The following is a 21,092-nucleotide window of genomic DNA, read 5'->3' as shown; positions in this document are numbered from 1 at the left end:
ATGCCAAATCCTCCAATTACTAAAATGAGAGATCTCAAATCCGTGGATCTAAAATCTTCAAAACTGCCAAAAATGCAAGGCTTTTTGGCAAGGGGGTCAAGCTAAAAATCCTTTGAGGATCCCAATTTCATAAGATGTTAGAGCAGTATTTCAAAGAATGGCTAAGTGCCATGGCTATTTGACACAGGCAAACACATGACAACATTTCACGTGGGGTCTAAACTTTGTAGTTGTGGGCCCCATGCAATGCTGTCGTGTGATTGGCTAGTGTCATATAGTCATGGTTGTTAGCTGCTCCTTTAATCTCAAACTCAAAGAGACTTGTGCACACTTACATATTTTTATTAGTTTTTTTACACCTAATGGTGGGTTTGACCGATTAGATTGTGCCTTGCTGGTGACTGATTAGATCTTGGTACTAGCCCTTGTGTGTGGATGTAGAATTATTATGGACCAGCAACTCGAAAAATGATTTTGTGGATGTGCAATCATGTTAAGGGGGTGTTTGATTCACCGAAGAATCTCTTGGAGGGACACCACACTCCCTGCTGAGGTGTTGTCCCGCATTTGATTCACCTATCATGTGTGTTCAGTGCTCAATTTAATTGAGGGGATGCAAAAGTCCAAAACATTTGTCTCTCACTCAAGATTCTTATATCCAGAACATTTGTCGCTTTGCTTGTTCGACCGACAAATGTTCTACATGGCAAACACTTTTTAAGAGTGCATTGATGCCAATATGTTTTAAGAGGGGCAGAAAGGGAGATAATAAAAGTATGAAAAATTATCATAAGTATTGTACGACAAAAATGATGCATTTCACGAAAAACCTTATAATTTTCAAAAATTTGTTTGATGTCCAAAATTGCAAATATCTGTCATTAAAAAGACCATTTTAACCTTTACATGAGTGGTTTTCTTTCAGATATGCAAATTTTCCCCCAAATATGTTCCCAAGTATTGCATCAAAGATTTATGACAGACCTTATCACTGATTTTTTACCTAAAAAATAAATGATTTCAAAAACACACACAAAAGAACAAAGAAATTAGACATAAATACCATTTCAACGATACCTAATTCGCTGAAAAATTGTGAACAAATGTTGAGATACAACCCTTACAACATTTCTAAACAGGAGATGAAAAGGCACGACTGTGGTTATCCTTATTATTCTATGCTAATGACCACCTGCAGTAGAAATCTGAAAAAACAACAAAAGGGACAAAGACAAATCGAGGCATTAACTTTCCAATACCATAAAGATCACCTTAATCTAATGAGTGGTTGGGGAGAAATATCCTTTGAAAGATAGACTGTTTGGTTATTCTAGTCTGCAGAGCATGTTTTTGTTTCAGTTTTAGAACTCAAAAACGAGAATCCTAAAGGGGTTTTTAGTTGTTACACAAAACAAGAACGTTACATGCATGTATCACATTTTCAACAACTATAAAAATGTAAATTTTCAACATCATATCAGAGAGATACATATCAGAGAACAAAGACTGTCATGCAAAAAATATGCAAATTTTCTTTAAAATATGTGAATTTTCTCCCAAATATATGAATTTCCTCCTAAATATGTGATTTTCTCCTACATATGTGATTTTTTTTCTAAATATGTGTCAAAGTATTGCATTTAAGATATGTGTTAGAATTTGCCATTAATTTTTTACTTAGAAAATGAAGGATTTTTGAAAAATACATAAAAAAACAAAGAAACTTGACAAAACACATTTTCAACGATTCCTAATTCGCTAAAAAACAATGAACAAGCATTGAGAAACAACCCTGACATGATTCCTAAAATAAGAGATGAATAGGTGTGATTGTGTTTATCTAGATTATTCTATATTATTTTCTGCCCACCTGCATCAAAAATCCAAAAAAATAATAAAAAGAAAAGAGACAGATTGAGGCCTTAGCTTTCCAACACCACCAAGATCACCTTAATCTGATGAAAGGTTGGAGAAAAATATCCACTAGAAGATAGATTGTTTGGTTGTTTCAGTCTGCAGAATATATTTCTGTTCTGATTTTGTAACTGAGAAAGGGGAACCCTAAAGGGCTTTTCGGTTCTGACTTAAAACAGAAAAGTTACAGTCTTGTGTTTCCGCTTTCCAACTATTATAAAAATATAGGTTTTCAACTTCGGATATGAGAAATAAAGATTTGAGAACAAAAATTATTCTGCAAAAAATATGTGAATATGCGAATTTCATCCTAAATATGTAAATTTCCTTCTAAACATATGAATTTCCTCTTATATATATGATATTTTTCTCTTGAATATACAAATTTCCTTCTAAATATATAAATTTTCTTCCAAATATATGCATTTTTTCTCAAATATACAATTTTTTTTCCAAATATGTGAATTTTCTCTTAAATATGTGATTTCTCTTAAATATTTCAGAAGAAAATCATATATTTAAGCAAAAAATCGCATATTTGAAAGAAACCCACATATTTATGAAGAAATTCACATATTTAGGAGGAAAATCATATATTTGAGAAGACATTCACATATTTGGTAGGAAATTTGCATATTTAGGAAGAAATTCATATATTTGAGAGAAAAAATAAATATTTAGGAGAAAATTTATATATTTGGAAAAAAAATTGCATATATAAGAGAAAATTCACATATTTAAGAGAAATTTCTCATATTTAAGAAGAAATTCACATATTTAGGAGAATATTTTCATATTTGAGAGAAAAAAATACATATATAGGAGAAAATTCACATGTTTAAGAGAAATTTGCATATTCACGTATTTTCTGCAAAACCATTTTTTTTTCATATCTGTCTCTCTGATCTAATAATGAAAACCTATATTTTTATAGTCGTTAGAAGAAGATATAGGCCTGTAACTTTCCTGTTTTTAGTAAGAACTGAAAACCCTTCTAAGGTTTATGTTTTTGAGTTTAAAAAATAGAACAGAAATATGCCCTACAAACTAGAATAATTGAACAATCTATCTTTCAAAGAATGTTTCTTCCCCACCACTAATCTGATCAAGCTGATCTTAGTGGCATTAAAAAGCGAACAGCATGATCTCTCTGCACTTTTTATTATTTTTTTAGATTTTTGGCATGTGGCTAGAAAATAGCATAGAATAATCAGGATAGGCACAATCACATTTGTTCATCTTTTATTTTAAAAATGTTATCAGGGTTGTATCCCTGCATCCGTTTATCATTTTCTAGCAAATCAAGTATCGTTGGTAATGTATTTATGCCTAGTTTGTTTGTTCTTCTTTATATTTTTTCATAATCTTTCATTTTTTGGGTAAAAAATAAGTGGTAAAGTCTGTAGCAAATCTTGGATGCAATACTTAGACACATATTTAAGAGAAAATTTAAATATTTGAGAGAAAAATCACATATTCAGGAGGAATTTTGCATATTTAAGAGGAAGATCGTGTATTTAGGAGAAAATTCGCATATTCGCATATTTACAAATTTTTGTTGAACATTCATTGTTCTCAGATATGTATCTCTCTGATTCAACGTTGAAAACATATATTTTTAAGTTGTTGGAAAGTTAAGATACATGTCAATAAGTTTTCTATTTTGAGTCAGAACTCAAAACCCCTCTAAGGTTCTCGTTGGAGTTACAAAATTGGAAACGAAACATGCTTTGTAGACTGGAACAACCAAATAGTCTAACTTTTAAATGATGTTTCTCTCCAACCACTCATTAGATCATGGTAACCTTGGTGGCATTGGAAATATAACACCTCGATATGCCTCTATTCTTTTTATTATGTTTTTGGGTTTCTAGTATAAATGGCTAAAAAATAGCATAGAATAATTGGGATAGGAATAACCATGCTTGTTCAGCTCTTGTTTTAAGAATGTTGTCAGGGTTGTATCTCATTCGTAGTTTTTCTGCAAATCAGGTATCATTGAAAAGGTATTTTTGTGTAGTTTCTTTATCCTTTTATTTAGTTTTATGGAATATGGTGCACACCGACAATAAGTCAGTTCGTGATCAAGACATCGAAATAAAATTCTATTGCAAAAGCAGTCAAAGTGAAATTTTATGGAATATAACAATGACTGATACTACTAGAATTTGACTTAGTAGGTCACTAAATTTGAAAAAACTGATTAACAGAGAAAACACAGAAAAAAAAAATATCTTTCCAACGAATCAATAATTGTAATTTTTTGATATCGGGGTGCCATGATATGGTATGAATAACCGGTCTGAATGATGCACCAGAAATACAGTCACTCGAATGACTGTACTCTTTGTTCAGATCTATTTTTGGTGACTGCAAATACAAAATCTGTCAGCGGACTGAACACTGGAAATATAGGAGAGTTCATTAGATTTTCAACAAATCTAAGTAAGCACAAAATAGACCTATATCTACGAAGATACACTCTGATTATCAGGACTGGGTCAGACAAACCAAAATGCATAAACACACATCAAGCACAAATGCACAAGTTTTGATTTTCGATTTTAATTTTTTGGTGGTTAAAATTTGACCTGCACAAAAAATATACTTCCAATGGTGATTTATCAAATTTTCAACTGCCCTTTCTCTGAAACCCAACTCCGGTTAGACAATGCTCAACTCAAACACGAAAGATAATCAACCACACAAGCTTTCAAGAAAATAACTTAACAAATCTGTATTCATTCAAAAGACATGCATGTTTCAAATATGGTGCAACACAATCCAACTCTAACAATGAGATGACAGATTTAAGAAGCAATAACAACATCCACAACACAAATTTAATAGAGCAATTGGGTTTTAGCCAAACTGATGGAGACAAAAATTGGCCAGTTCAAGCCACAAACATGTTTCTTCAATCCTAGTGGTCATAAGATAAGAAGTGTAATCTAAAATTGCCACCAAGGAACACATGCAACATTATGGGTCACGAACAGTAGCAGAGATGCACTTAAAACAACAATGGTGGATGCCCTTCATGTCCATCACGATACCATGAGGATGGAAGGCATCCTACTCGGTTCCTCCACGCTCGAATACTCCAAGTTTGGCTCAAAACACAAAAATTGCCATTCTTTCTCCAAGTTTCTTCTCAAAACTTTTGCAAAATTCTTCAAATTGTTGTACATATATTGTATTTGAATCGTTATACCAGATAATGTCCTTAAGTGATTTACACAATGACATCTATGTCGGAGACAACGATTTACCTTTGCTACAAATAACAGTCCAACTTATTGACGTGTTTAGTAAAATTAATTTTTATTTCAACCCAGAGAGATTTACATAATTTGTCTGTTATATGTTCAAACCACAAACTCATCATTTATAAAGGAAATGTCACTTCGTCTATTCTTTACTGACGAAGCAAAGCGAAGCGACACCCTCCTAAACTTGTGCGACCTGTCATTCATTTATAAAGGAAACATCGTTTCACATACCGCTCATTTTAAAAAAGCGCACACAAATAAATTGCATTGCACATTAATTAAAAAACATCATTTCATTTGCCTTTTGCAAAAATGAATTATAATTGATTGCAAGTCAATCAATATCAAGCAACAATATGCCTTTGTTTGTCTTTCTCAATGAAATCGATTTGTATTTATGAAGTTACCTCGATTTGTATCGCTGAAGTTACCTCAATTTATACTTTACTAAGTCTAAACATTGTGTCGATTTGTTTGTTGTTTTTCTTTTCTGCCTTTTATGAATCAGTCATTTTGTAAATCGCGATAGGACATATCATTCATATAGACAAAGCTCGTAAAGGCAAATCGTAATAGGATATTCAAATGGATTTGGTGGGATGAGATGTATTTGATTGTCAGATGGGTTTAGGTAGGGGAGTGATTGGATTGGGTTGGATGTGAGACCTATTTAGCTCTCATCAAATTTAAACCCAATCTAAACTATTATATATAGAGAGAGATACAAATTTACATATATATATTTTAATTAAATTTATTTGGGTCTCAAATGAACCCAAAAGTTATTATATTTAAGTATGATCCATTTGGAATTTAGATAGATCAAAAACTTATTATATTTTAGTAAAATTCACAGTACACTAAAATGATTCATTTAGATCATAAGTGAATCCAATTCTTTTTTTCTTAAGTAGGAGTTATTTGGACCTCGAATTGAATTCAGATTTAAACAAATTCATTTTACATTCATGAGAACCATTTAGGTCTCAGGTAGATCCAAAAGCCTTATTTACTTACTGGAATCCAATTGGATCTCCAAATGGGTCTAAATGTTAATATACATAATGAGATCAAATTGAGTCTTTAAGTAGATTCGATATCTTATTTTCTTAGTAGGATCCAATTTGCTCTCTAAATGGATCTAAAATACTTTTACATTAGATTAGATTTATTTGGGTCTTAAACGGATCCAAATCTCTTATAGGTCCAGTCCAAACCCTGATCTGAGTCTAAACTATTTCCATATCCATGATGGTCATGTATTGTATCTAAGCCAAACCATTGATTATGATGTATTATAACTAAATACTCATATTTTTTGTAAATGAATGTGGTTGTAAATCACATCGATTTGTAGTTATGAAGTTACCGCGACAATGATATGTCTTTGTGAACGAAATCAATTTGTATTTATAAAGTTACATTGATTTGTATCATTGAAGTTAACTCGATTTGTTCTTTACTAAGTCTAAACATCGTCTCGATTTGTTTATTGTTTTTCTTTTTTTACCTTTTATGAATCAGTCATTGTGTAAATCGCGATATGACGTGTCGTTCACTTAGACAAAGCTCGTAAAGGCAAACCCAATCTAAACTATTATATATATATATATATATACACATTTACATATATATTTTTTAATTAAATTTATTTGGGTATCAAATAAACCCAAATTTTTTTTATTTAAGATGATCCATTTGAAATATAGATAGATCCAAAACTTAAACCCTAAACCCCAAACCCCAAACCCCAAACCCTAAAGCCTAAACTACAAACCCTAAAACCTAAAACCCTAAACCCTAAAACACTAAACACCAAACCCTAAACCCTAGACCCTAAACCCTAAACCTTAAATTCTAAAACCCTAAACCCTTAAAACACAAAAACCTAAACCCTAATCGTGATAGGGCATATCATTCTTATAGACAAAGCTCGTAAACACAAATCACGATAGGACAAATCATTTTTGCTTTATGTTCATGGGTGTACAGATCGTGATAGAACACTTCTTCTATAAAAAACAAATCGCGATCTCTTATAGAACTGATTGCAAGTCAATCGGTATCAAGCAAATCGCGATAACATGTAGCCTTTATATGTACAAATCCTTTCAGCCTTTTATCATTTTTTGTGTAAATCACGATAGGAAGAAAGGTCGTAAAAGTAAATCATAATTTCTGTAGTACACAACGCTAAATGCTTCTTCAATTTTTTTTTATGAAGGCCGAACATTACAACAATTTATTCAGTAGCACTTGTGTGTTGAACTTATTAAAAAAAGAATTATATATTTATAGAATGTCACATTACAAAAAAGAATTATAGAATTACAACAAAGAATTATAGAATTACAATAAATAATTATCGGGATACAAAAATCACATAATGTTTATTCAGTAGCACTTGACGACTCAGATGGACTATGATATACAAATCGTCTCTTTCTTTTCCTTGGTGGACTCTCTTTTCTCGGTGGCCTCTTGGTTTCCTCGAACTTATTCAAACCACTGTTAATCATCTCTACCAGTGTACCATATTGTGATCGCATTTATCTCTCCAAATTCTGCACCTACTTCCGTAACTCCTTATTCTCACTCTCCAACATCTCTAACCTTGTGACAGAGACTACCTTCTTTTTTGTGAGTTGTGTTTGCTCCTCACCGTGTACTACAACTGAGGGAATCGTTGTTGTAGGTAGAGGGACACGATGAACATTTTTTCTATGCTGGGAGATGACATGTTGGGGGACGGGAGGGATGCATGGGTTCCCAATATTTTCACGTTGCTTCTTCTCAATCTCCAGATTTTGATGCATGGGTTCCTAATATTTTTTAAAATAGTTGAGGTCATATTGTCGTTCTTTATAATCATATGCTATGTTACAAACACCTCATTTGTTCCAGCTATCCAATTGTTTCCTAAAGCGTTCGTGCTAATTCTCATTCCTGACCCCACCACTATTCATCTTCCTTCTCACTTCCACAAGCTGCTTTGGGGTAGACTGTCCCAAGCCAGCTTACAGGAGAACTTGACTACCATGCTGCAACTTGGCTTCAGATTTGCTAAATAGCCAAATATTGCAGCCAGACAGTCTCGCAGCCTCAGCAATAACCTCTTGGTCCTCGTCCTCCCCATCTTCATACAGTCTCCACACAACCTGTACATTGGAGATTATGGTTTAGGTATAGGCATAATTATTCATGCTAATGAATGCTAAATATTAAAATGATTTATAATAACGAGTGCTAAATATATTACAACGATTGTTGCTAATGAATGTTTTGTATTAAAATGATTTACACTAATGAATGCTACATATTACAACAATTTACAATAATGAATGCTAAAACGATACCGCTTTGTACTAACGAAGACAAAATCATTCAACGATCATTACTTAAGAATACTAAAGATTATAACGATTTACACTAATAAAAGTTAAATGCTAAAGCGATAACGATTTATACTAAGGAATACAAAATCCTGCAACGATCATTACTTAATAATGTTAAACATTAGAACGATTTATACTAATGAATGCTAAATGCTAATACGATAATGATTTGTACTAACGAAGACAAAATCCTACAGCGATGATTACTTAAAAATGCTAAACATTTCAAAGATTTACACTAATAAAAGTTAAATGCTAAAGCAATAACGATTTGTACTAAGGAATACAAAATCTTATAAGCAATCATTACTTTAGAATGTTAAACATTAGAACGATTTATACTAATGAATGCTAAATGCTAATGCGATAATGATTTGTACTAACGAAGACAAATTCTTGCAGCGATGATTACTTAAGAATGCTAAACTATTCAACAATTTATACTAATGAATGATAAATGCTTAAACGATTATAAACGATTTTAAACCATTTACCTCATTTAATTGCAGACCATCTAAAATGAACTTAGCATTATCCTCCTTGACATTTATTGTAGCCTATCGGCCGATCTTGGAAAAACCATAAATCGCAGGGCCACACTGAGGACAAAAGGCGACAATATGCTCTCATGCTCAGGCCTACAAAAATAATATATTAGTAAGACTATAACCTTCAACGACATTAGTCTAAAACTACCAAATATGTAATAAATAATTACCTTAACAAATGGCTAAAACCCTTCGACGGTTTTTGTACCCTTACTCACACGGTAAAGTTGACTGCATAAGAATGCAAGAATAGTAGCACCCCATGCATAGTTGTCTACTTCATCGAAGTCTTTCAAGAACTGCAGCCACAGGTAACTTAACCTCGAACCAGACAAATCCGAAAATAGAGTAAGTCCAAAAAAATAAAGATGGAAGCTGCGCAACTCTTGGTGAGCTCTTTCAGATGCACATGTAGCAGACCGGCCTTCCCATTTATTACGAAAAGAAGAAACTTTCATTAATGTGAAATTGCTTTCACCAAAAATACATTGACCCCAATCCTCCATCGACATTCCTAGAAGGGTCGTGCACTTGTCCCTTGCATTATAGTTTGAATCTCATGCTAGGACAACAATTCTATGGCACTTAAGACCCGTAATTTGTGGCACATCTTCTAGGGTCATGGTGATCTCAAAAGAATCAAACTGGAATGTGTTCATCTTATGATTTCACTTATTGATCGGGTGGGTCATAGTGTTCCAACACGAGAAAGCCACTGAAGTGCATATTTCATAATTGATCATTCTGATATTCACTCAGATGTCCATATTACGACAGAACTGCAAGCCACTGACACCGCCCTTTGAGCTTTTCACCTGGCGTTCTACTTATCTTCTGACCTCTTTGTAGCACAAAATAACATATTATTTGTATCAAATCAAAATTACTCTCATTTGTACTTTTACATGTCGCTATACACAGTAATTCCTATATATAATAATTGTTGCACACTCGCTATCACTGTAATCATATACACAATAATCAATATCAAAGTAATCGCTATACGTACTAATCGCTATACATAGGTCACAATAATCACTATACATAGTAATCGCTATCACAGTAATCATTGTACATAATAATACCTATCACAATAAATCATTACGTAATCGCTATATGTTACATATAAACAGATTCAGATATCCTTCAAATTTGGATATTTATCAGATTTGATAGCAAAATCAGAATCGAATTATACTCGAATAGTTTTAGCTTATCAAATGCAACTGGACAATCGAATTTGGTCGGATATAGGATCAAAAATATGATTCACTGAGTGGCAGTTGTGCCAGAGAATGATGTTAAGGCACTTTATGCATTTGAGAAAGGAGGTGAGACGGCCTTTGTATTTGCATTGAAAACTGGATTTAGCAACTACCACCTCATAAAATGGTAGATGCCAAATCCAGAAATGGACTGCTGCCACTTTGTCAAATGCATAAACTCCCTCCAACTACCAGTTCCCATATGGAGACTTATTTCACATTCTTAAGATCGAAATATCATCAAGAGGGCATTTATTGCATCCCCACCCAAGGGAAGCCACTTCTTGAAGGGACGCATGAGAAAAAGTTCTTTCCCATGGGGGGAAGGTGTGAACCAGTGTTGTCGATATTGGCCTGAATGTCGATGCACCAGAAAATACTGACCTGAATTGGCTATTTTTTAATAAAATGTAAAAAATAGATTAAAATTAATTTTTTATATTATTTTAATGGCTTTAACATGTGTCACGTTCTGATTGACACAATATTTTTTAATTATTTTTTGGCCAATTCAGAATAATTCACTTGAGAATGGATATTGGAGGATTCACCTGAATCATTGGGCCAAACGATACAAGTCCGATTCTAATACAGACAACAGTGGTGTGAACCCATTTTGACAGGAAAGATGCTTGTTTGCCTTTATTATGTAAACACCACCACATGTTTTCCATGGAGATGTTTGTTTCACCTCCCTTAGTAAAAGTTCTCTTTCCTACGAAAGAGTGTCTCTTTCATCCCCCCCCCGAAAAGAAAGCAATATCCATGCTTGAACAAAGAAGCGAGTGCGAATAGGCCAAGGGATTAAGCATTCTATTATTTCATCACAATTCCAGCAATGAACATTGCATACACAAATATGATCATGGAAAATATTTAGGTGTATGCATGGCTGATCAGACCGACAAAAGGAGAAGGAAAAAAAAAAACACCCAATATAACCCAAAAAAGGCGAAAAACTCACATCAGCAAAATCATATCAAAACACGAGCCATTCTGCTATGTTCTTCTAGTCTTCAATCAAAGACAAACTGGAAAGGGTTTTCCTACAAACAAAACAGAGAATTCTTTTGACGAAGACTGCACAGAGCAAGAAATGTAAGGCCACACAACTTGCTTCCAAAACCAAATCAACCATCAATTGCAGTTACGATCCCGTTACTGCTGCACTAATCTCCACACACGAATGCATGCATCTTCACCAGAGCTTACAACAGTGCAATCATCATTGAAAACTAATCCATAAACACCTCCCAAGTGAGCACCCTTTATGGTTATATGACTTGAAGCTGGCTTATCAACTTCATATATAATTATGCTTGTGTCTAGAGATCCCGTAGCAACCATTGTGCTATCAGGAGACCAAGCCACACAATTTATACGAGCAGTATGGTACAACATGTTCTTAAGCTTAACCTGCAGAAGATAGTCAACTGGTTAGTGAGACAAATGTTCAGGAAGTTAAAAATCAAACCTTGGTAATTAACATTACATTTCTAAAAAGGATTAATGCGGAAGGGAAAGGAAGAAAGAGAGATGGACTATGCAAATGGGAACCAAAAAGTTAGAAGTATGAACAACTTAAATATAGTGACAAAATCTATCAAAAATAAAGAAAAAAAAAACATGGATGAAGCATGACAGCCTTCCACTACTTTAATGTGTGTAAAAAGAATTTAGGAAACAAAAAGAAAATTAAAAAACCATATAGGATTTACATTGTGCCTGATAAATTGAACCATGGCATTTTGCTATGTCACATGGGTGCGGGTGCGGCGCAATTTCAAAAATTTTGGACACGGGGACTCGGCTATATATATATATAATTCTAGTAAACAATTAAAATTAAGTAGCCAAAACTATGACCTTAATTTTTTCGAAAGTTTCAATTTGGCATTCCCATTTCTTTATGGTAGTTCTTAAGCTAGCTTTTCTAATACTTGTGAAACTAGTATTTTTTTAAACTGGAAAAGCATTTATTTAGCTATCTCAAATGGTTGGGTTACCTTTTATCGTGTTTTATACATATTTTTACATAAGTTGTGACTTGTGAAACAGTCACACAAACTGTGCACACAGTCTGTGCAATGCAGTCTGTGACTGTGCAGACTGTGCACAGTCACACAGACTGTGTGCAATGACTGTGCAGTTGCAGTTGCACAGTCTGTGACTGTGCAACTGCATTGCACAGTCTGGTTATATATTAAAAAAAAAGATATATAAAATTTGTTTTTTTTTGTTTTTTGTCTTAAAAATGGACATTTTTGGACTCGGTCAAAGTTGACCGAGTCCAAAATGTGGACGGACGCGGCCTAGACTCGTTGACCGAGTCCGACTCGGCGTTGACCGAGTCCGACTCGGCGTTGACCGAGTCCGACTCGGCGTTGACCGAGTCCGGGCCGAGTCCGAAGCCGCACCCGTGTCCGCACCCGTGTCGGGGCGTGTCGACTCGGGTGCGGCACCTCCCTAGCCGAGTCCGTGTGACATAGGCATTTTGTAGTCTAGGAAAACAAGGGTAATTATAATACCGCACACAAGGCCATAAATGCTTAAGAATTTTCAAGGTTTTTGGATCTAGAATGCCATTGACATACAATAGAATGAATGTCTACTACATTTTTCATAACAGGGATATTGCGCCGAATCAATTCATTCTAGGTCATGATTGCTTTGTCACCTTCTCATGAAAATCCAGAACATGCAATTAATAGCAAAGTACACCATTATTATCAAAACTGGTATTTGTCTTATGCACCACAATTTGCTTTGTAATCCCATTGTTGCTTAAAGCTAAACTTATGGTCCCCAATAGTAATATTCCTGCTTATTGCTGATCTCCAATCTTTACTGGGCTCCTCCTTTTCCCAGTTCCTTCAACTTGCTTCATGTCAAATTTTTTGTGTTCTGTAATTTCAGACAGCTTGTAACATGCCCATTCTATCCCTGACAATGCTCATCTTTCTGTTTAATTAACTCTTAAGGACAAGATGTAAGGATACGTGGCATTTCTTCAATATGTGTTTTTATTTTTGCTTTACGTAACATGCATTAGTATTGTATCATTGTCATCAATGGCTCGGGTAATTGATTTGTAGTACCAGTTGGAGTCACACTATCTCAACCGGGCCATATTCAGGCAAACCTAGCTTGACTAATAAAAAAAAATTAACTCAATCCTAGTGAGGATTAATCTATTATGAGAGATCATCCCATGTGATTAATGAGTTGGGACATCAACCTGTTGTAGTTGGAATATTCATTTTCTCTTTCCTATTTCATTGAGTCAAATTGAAATGACAAAAATTGACACAGAATTAGAGCAGCCATGACGAAGTGATCTATTAATCTCATCTTCATGCTTTTTCCTCTAATCTTCTAACCTCTTTCTTCTCTATGGATTTAATATTTTTCAGATGATTTCTTTGTTTTGAATGTTAAATTTTAAAACACATACTGGAATCATAGGCAGATCTGACTGTTAGCTTTGAACAAATCTGGAATCTAACTTGTTTTTTGGTCCCATAGGCTTGGGTGAAGGGGATAAATGGATTGGTACGTGGAAATGGTAGCTCTATCTCAGCTGGTGGTGTGGTTGGCTGGAACCAAATAATCAAATCTTCAAGGGAGTACGACCTTGCAAAGGGGGGTGATTGAATTGGTAATTAAGTTTATGGTTCAAATCAAGCTTGCAAAGGGGTCAAGCTGAGGTTCCAGACTGACTTATGGTCCAGGGATGTAACTGTTGCTGAAAGATATCCACCATTTTTTCACATAAACAGAGATAACAGCATACTTGTAAGTGAATGTTGGAAAGGAAGAGCTAGTTAGTTCACTGAATTCAGAAGGAATTTCAAGGAGCAAGAGGTAGAAGATTGGTTTTGGTTATGGCTATTGGATTTTTAGTCCCATGGAAAATTTCTGACAGCGAGAATTCCTTATATGGAAATGTGACGGATGTGTTATGATCTCTATAGCTTCATTTAGCCATGCTTTTGGCTGTAAAGATGTAGACCACTTTCCAAATGACACCGTCCAGGGTTTCCATCCCTCTCCTACAGCCAAGATATTTGTGTGGCTCTTAGCACTTGATAATGTTAATAACCAGTGCAAATTGAAAGACAAAAGTTTCCAGCTTGCAAGTACTTGCTACTTCTGTTTCGATGAGAACGAAACAATTGAGCATTTGTTTTGGTTTTATCCAGCATTTCAGTGGTTGTTCAAACAAGCTTTGGATTGTGCCAATAAAATGGCCAGATGGGGATTTAGCTTGGATTGGTCGGAATAGGCCTGGTGGTTAAGAATCTTAATTTGATCTATTCTGTAAGCTTGTTGAAAGATTTCTTATCCCCTGGCTTAAATTATTTCTCTTAGACAAAAAAAAAGGATTTACATGGTTTGCGAAGTGTTATAATGTGCATCTCCCTAGCATACTGTCTGTAGACTCTGTACATACACCAATTCTTGTTTTCTTTTTGTTATGTGTGTGTGCTTGTGTTCAAGGATTGATACACACACACACACACACACACACACACACACACACACACACACACATATATATATATATATATATATAGAGAGAGAGAGAGAGAGAGAGAGAGAGAGAGAGAGATGGTACCTTTCGAGTGACATGGTCCCATACAACAGCTTCTCGATTGAGATCACCAGAAATAAACATAGAGGCATCTGGGGAGAAACGAATGATGTTAATAGCACCACGATGCTTCTCAAGGACTGACTCTTCAGTGAGAGTGTCTCCATTGACAGAATAGACGTGGAGTTTCCCATCTTGGCCACCAACAATGGCCTCACTTCCATCAGGTGAAATTGCAGATGCCGTCACAGCAAACCCAAGATTCAGAGTTGACAACACTTTGGATCCACGAAGCATGATTACTCCTGAATCAGTTGAAAGCAATGCCAGCTCGGGCTTATCAAGTGCAATATTTAAGTCCTTTGGTTGTGCACCAATATCAATTTGTTCTTCATCACCACACTGATCAACATGCAGCGGAATTCTCCTTACCTGTAAAATTTTGGGAAAAGGATCATCTCTTGTAGCAAAAGCAAGTTGAACATATTGTACATAGCTACAGTTGTTGTACAGTCAGCAAAATATAAGCCCCACAGCAGGATATCATCAATTGGAATTTGGCAGGTAGATTAAGAAATTGTTCCTTATTAAAGGAATATGCTATTCATCAGACTTGGTGAGCAATACTACCGTGTATTGAACTTTTATAATTGGCTGCAAAGCTTTCCAGACAAGAATATATGGACTATCCCTGATATTTACTATCCGAACATCAAAGAAGAGGACCAAATATTTGGAGAACACCTGATAAAATCATCAAATTGGACTAGGACAATATAACTTAAAAACGAGGAGAAAATCTCCAACCGAATAGCCTTTGGAAATCTTTCACATGTTATTGCCATTAGACATACTAGCGAGCACAGACATGCTCCCAGTCTATGTCACAGGGACTCACCAAAGAGGCCTCTGCACCCACGTCGACGCGACGCGGGTGTGGCACCCAATTCGGTCAACCCGCACCCAAGGTTATCATTGTCCAAAATGGACTTGGTTAACTTTGTCCATTAAAAAAAGGGACAGGGCTCGATAATGGGTAAGGGTACCTCGAGCACCCCCCTCCCCCCCCAATTAAAAAAATAAGGGGGTACCTCGAGAAGGGGTAAAGAGGGATGGGGCTTGAGAATGGGGTACCACGAGAAAGGGTAAAGGGGTGGTGTTAAAATATATATATATATATATATATATATATATATATATATATATACCCTCCCGCACCCCCACACCCAAGTTCTTTTAAAGTGCCGCATCGCCGCCCCCGCATCTGCACCCGTACCTATGTGACATAGCTCCCAGTTTATCCAATACATATATGCACATGTATGAATAAAAATTGTAGTTAGTTGCCTGTTTATAGAGAGCGTGAGAGAGGTTGACTATACCATGCACGTGCGAAAATCAAATTCCACTTGTACAACTTACATAATGAATAACAAATAGTGTCAACTGTCACATACAAATCAATTCCTTATGCTGTGAACATTGGATCAAGAGAATTTCTGCTCATGACATTTTATATGTCAAAATTACAACTGGCACGGTAACAATGTCAGAACAAAACAATATCCATAGTGCTATGATTAGGCCAATGAAGCACTGCTCGTCATATTATATCATTACATGGCAAGGTGTACCTTTCAAAAGGTATATGTGTAATTAGGTTAACCTAAAGTTAGACATAACATACAAGAGAGTTGACTGCGACATCACCCACCATATGAGGCACTTTACAGCCCTGTGGTACCTCCTGTTATCTCTTCTCTATTCTTCGTCTTCACCACATGAACATAAAGTTGAATTACTTGCTTAAAAGATGTAGTACTGCTCATTTCAAGCATGGGCGTGAACAAATCTCAATTCATTTTTTATTTCTTCTCAAGGAGTATTGAAAATGATATTACTTGCATATTTTGGTCAAACTATTTCAATGGAATATTATATAGAATTTCAAAGGCTATTTAAGTTTCTAATTCAAGAATTTGACATCAAGAAATTGGTCTCATTTACGTACCTCTTAGAGATTGAAGTTACAAGAACAACAAAGAGTATATTTATCTTTTAGAGAGAATATGTTGGAAGATACTGTTATTAGTCAGTTTGGAGCCTTGTGAATTAACTAACATATCTGTTATCCGATTAGCCTGATTAATCAATTCATGCACAATGAAATGATACTGAGATGGGCCATGAATATTCAAAAAATTGAAGGCTACTCATCAAAAAGGAATCTTCTATGCCAATTCCTTTGAAGTACAAAATAGATGACCTGCATGTATGTGCATAAAAGAACCGCCTCTGGTTTTATTTTCTTTGAGAGTGAATTCCGTACCATTGAATAGAAAAGAGACAAATGATCATAAACTTAAATGTTGAAGCCAAATTATAAAGCCATGTCTTTTGGGCCATTTGAAAAGAATTCATGTAAAAGCAATATTACAAAAGGCAGAGATTCAGGTGAAACTTCTAGGAAGCTTTATGGTGATAAATAATATCTATGAAAAGAAGCAACCATATATTGGTGACTTGCCACTTTAATAAGAAAGAGTTGCATTCAAGATGTTTAGCACTTCAAATTTTCTGAACAGAATTGCAAATTCTCCAAGAGAGTTCAAGGCTTGACTTCATAAATCAATTCGATAGATATCTTTGCAACACCTCAAGATGGAGCATTGTTGCCTATCTCAATTAGGGGTGGCAATCGGGTCGGGTTGGCAGGTCGACTCGGCGGGTTGGCTGGTCAGCATACCTCAACCCGACCCGTTTATTAAACGGGTCGGCTGTGGCAAACACGAACCCGACCCGTTTATTAAACGGGTAACCCGACACGACCTGCCAACCCGTTTATAAACGGGTTGGGTCGGGTAAACGGATTGGCAGGTTAGCAGGTTGACCCGCCCGCCTAACCCATTTATTAAACAGGTCAGCTGGGTTGGCATACCCCTAACACGAACCCGACCCGTTTAATAAACGGGTTAGGCGTGAAAAGATACTGTCATTTAGTATAAAGTCTGGATCTCAGGATCCAGACCCAATTCCTTTCATTTTAAACACATGCTCATTAATGTTTCATTAATGACATGCTATAATTTTATCATAACATGTAATGGGTATTTTCGTACCCTAGCTATTGTATCTGTGTGTATTTAATCAGAGAAGCAAAAATGAATACCCTGATTAGGGATTTTTGTTGCAGCCTCGTTCTCTCTCCCCATGCTGTGTTGTTGCTTGTAGATGAAGAAAGGAACCCATGATTTCTATCATGGTATCAGAGCAGCAGGTTCAATATTGAAGATCGGTTCCTTCTATGACTGATTTGTCTCCTTCTAAGGTACCTGTTTTCTCATTTTTCCTATCGATTTCTCTTGTATTTAAATCTGCAGTCCGGACTGAAATCTCTTCTTCGTACTCTCCTCTTTCTTTTTGCTCTTTTGAAATACATCATTAATCTGCTTATTGTCTTCTTCAAGTACCTCCTTTTGATTCCCCTTTTTTATTTAAGCCAACGTGTTTCTCTTATTTCCAAAATCCAAAACTGAAATTTGGTCACGTTGGCATATTTCCTCCTTCTTTCATTCCCTGTTGTTCTTCTGTCATATCTACTACTTCTTTCACATTGCTGCACGTGATCTTACCCATCCATAAGCAAAATAATCAAGCAAGATCAATTTTTTTGATCTATGTGTGATTACAAGAGTTGAAAAGGATCACTCCAAACTCATTTGCATATTGACGTCAGATCAGATTGTGATCTGCACGCCCAGATCTATCTTGATTAAAATAATTTCATCTTCGAATTCATTTTCATCTCTGTTTTGCCTGTTTTCTCATTATTCTAAAAGGAAAACACATTATTTTCAAAATAACGTACCTATTACTGATTGAATTTTATTCAGAACAGATTCTTTACTGTGCAGTCCTGTTTTTCTGCCTCGTGTTCATCAGTTAAAAAAAAAAACTAGTCTGGTCTTTAGACTTCTCTGATATTAAAATTTATGTTCTGAATTATACTAGAATTCAATTGTGGTTGGGTCTTTGTCGTAAGGCCATTTCTTATTTTTTATTCCTTCTCTTGGTTGGATCTTATTCCTTCTTGTTTTTGGCTTCAAAAGAATATGGACTCATTCCCTCATTCTCAGTCTGGTCTTTCCTCAAACTTTCTCAGCCAACTCGTGTCTGAGAAACTGAACAATTCCAATTTCCTAACTTGGAAGCAACAAATCATACCATTCATAAGAAGTCAGGACCTTTCTGGACATCTGGATGGTTCTGTTCCTGTTCCTCCAGAATTCATACCACAAGAAGAAAAGAATGGTGAGAAAGATCTTTCTATTACCTATGTTAGAAATCCTGAGTATGTATCCTGGATAAAGTGAGATCAGGCGTTGGTTGCCTATATCACTTCTACATTGTCACAAGAAGTGCTTGTGGCAATTCCAGATGACTGCTCTGTTAAAATGTAAAACTGTGCAAATGTTTCATATTTACTGACAAAAGTGATAAACTTTCTCCTCGTGTGATTCCCTGTGCCTTTTTAGGATATGCTGAAAACCAGAAAGGTTATAGATGTTTTGACTTCAAAAATAATAAACTATATGTGTCTAGAAATGTTTCCTTTCTTGAAAAGGAGAGCTTCTTTGATTTTAGAAAATTAAAAGACGTCACTGAGTACTCCTTTTTGCTAGATCTAATATCAACATCTGATGAATATGACCTTGATTGTAACTTTGATGATGATCAAAGAATTATTGATCTTAATGTTGAAAATGAAGAAGTTCATAGAGATACTAGTATTCAATATTCCAGGCGACAAGAGTCTAATCCTCCATGTGCACTTGAAAAATATTCTAACATTCCAACTAGACAATCATCCCGAATCTCGAGGCCTCCAAGAAAGTTTATATCAGTGGCGGAGCCAGGGGTGGGCATGGGTGGGCGGCCGCCCACTCTAAAATTTGAAACCGAGTCGACTCATGACTCGGAAAACCGAGTCGAATCAGGACTCGTGAAACCGAGTCGACCGAGACCCGGGCTCTCGATGAGTCTAGAGCCTGCCAAAAGAGGCGAGGGGTAAAACCCTAGCCAGTTTTCTAAAGCTCTGCCCCTCCATTCCAGCGTTCCCCTTCAGTAACAGGCAAGACGGCAACCCCATTCGCCGGCAACCCTTGTGCTCTGTAGTGCCGCCGGCTTCCCTTCGGTGAACCCGCGGTGGCGGTGCCCCCCTCCGAGCTTCTCCCTCTCGGCTGCAATCTCCGGCGACGCGAGGCACCGGTGTCGCAGTCAGTCGGACCTTTGCCAATCTCCGGCAACCATCGCTAGCAGTTTGAAGAAGACCCTCTTATCTCCTAAATTTGAGGGTGGGTTTTGTTCATGTTCAGTGGCTCTGGTGATACAGTATCCAGTTATCCATTCTACAGGAGCAATACAGGCCAATCCTTCAATTTGGTTCTTGATCCTTTCTTTTTGGGGCACAACTGAACGTGGGTCTAGTTTCTTTCCTCCTTTTTGGGCGCAACCTCATTGGAAGAGTCAATCTTGCTATCCTTTCTTGGTCATCGTGCGTGCATAGGACTCTCCTTTTGTGCCTGCTGCTAAAACAAGGTATGGATGTCTATCAATGTAACGAAGGCAACGGATAGCGTATCTTTATCTACCAGATAGTTGGTGAGTGAATTGCTTGTTCTCGATTGTCTAGGATTCTTGTAGTGAGTAACTATGGCCATTGACAGATTTTAATAATTGGGCGTCTGTATTTTTTGTCTAACAGGCATTTTTATACTCTTTTTGCTTGAATTCTGCATATGGTGCATGTTGGTCATCATCGGTGTCATAAAAAATGTATTCATTTTTAAGCTTAAAGCTTTTTCGGGGTTCTACGGCCAATCTTGGTGGTCAGAGGCGGAGCTGGGGGGGGCGGGGGCAGGAATGGGCTGTAGCCCAGTCCTGCCTCTCGAAACAGTTAATTTTTTTTTTTTTTAAAAGCCCAGTCCTAGCCCAGCTCAGCCTTGACTGCAGCAAATAGTTTGATTTGTCCATATAAAATAGATTTTTATTAATAATTGTAGCCATTTTTTATTTTATCTCAAAATTTTTTTTTTCGGGGGCGC

General features: G+C 35.9%; 1 pseudogene; it reads right to left on the bottom strand.

Moving 5' to 3' along the window:
- Nucleotides 1–11,552: 11,552 nt before the first annotated feature.
- LOC149829684 (actin-interacting protein 1-2 pseudogene) lies at nucleotides 11,553–20,137 on the bottom strand (annotated as a pseudogene).
- Between the last annotated feature and the right edge of the window lie 955 nt (nucleotides 20,138–21,092).

Source organism: Nuphar pumila, chromosome 8 (genome assembly GCF_984573655.1).
Source record: "Nuphar pumila chromosome 8, dmNupPumi1.hap1.1, whole genome shotgun sequence".
NCBI classification, from domain to species: Eukaryota; Viridiplantae; Streptophyta; class Magnoliopsida; order Nymphaeales; family Nymphaeaceae; genus Nuphar; species Nuphar pumila.
Note: the sequence above shows the minus strand (reverse complement) of the source record. Positions and strands in the feature narration are given on the sequence as shown.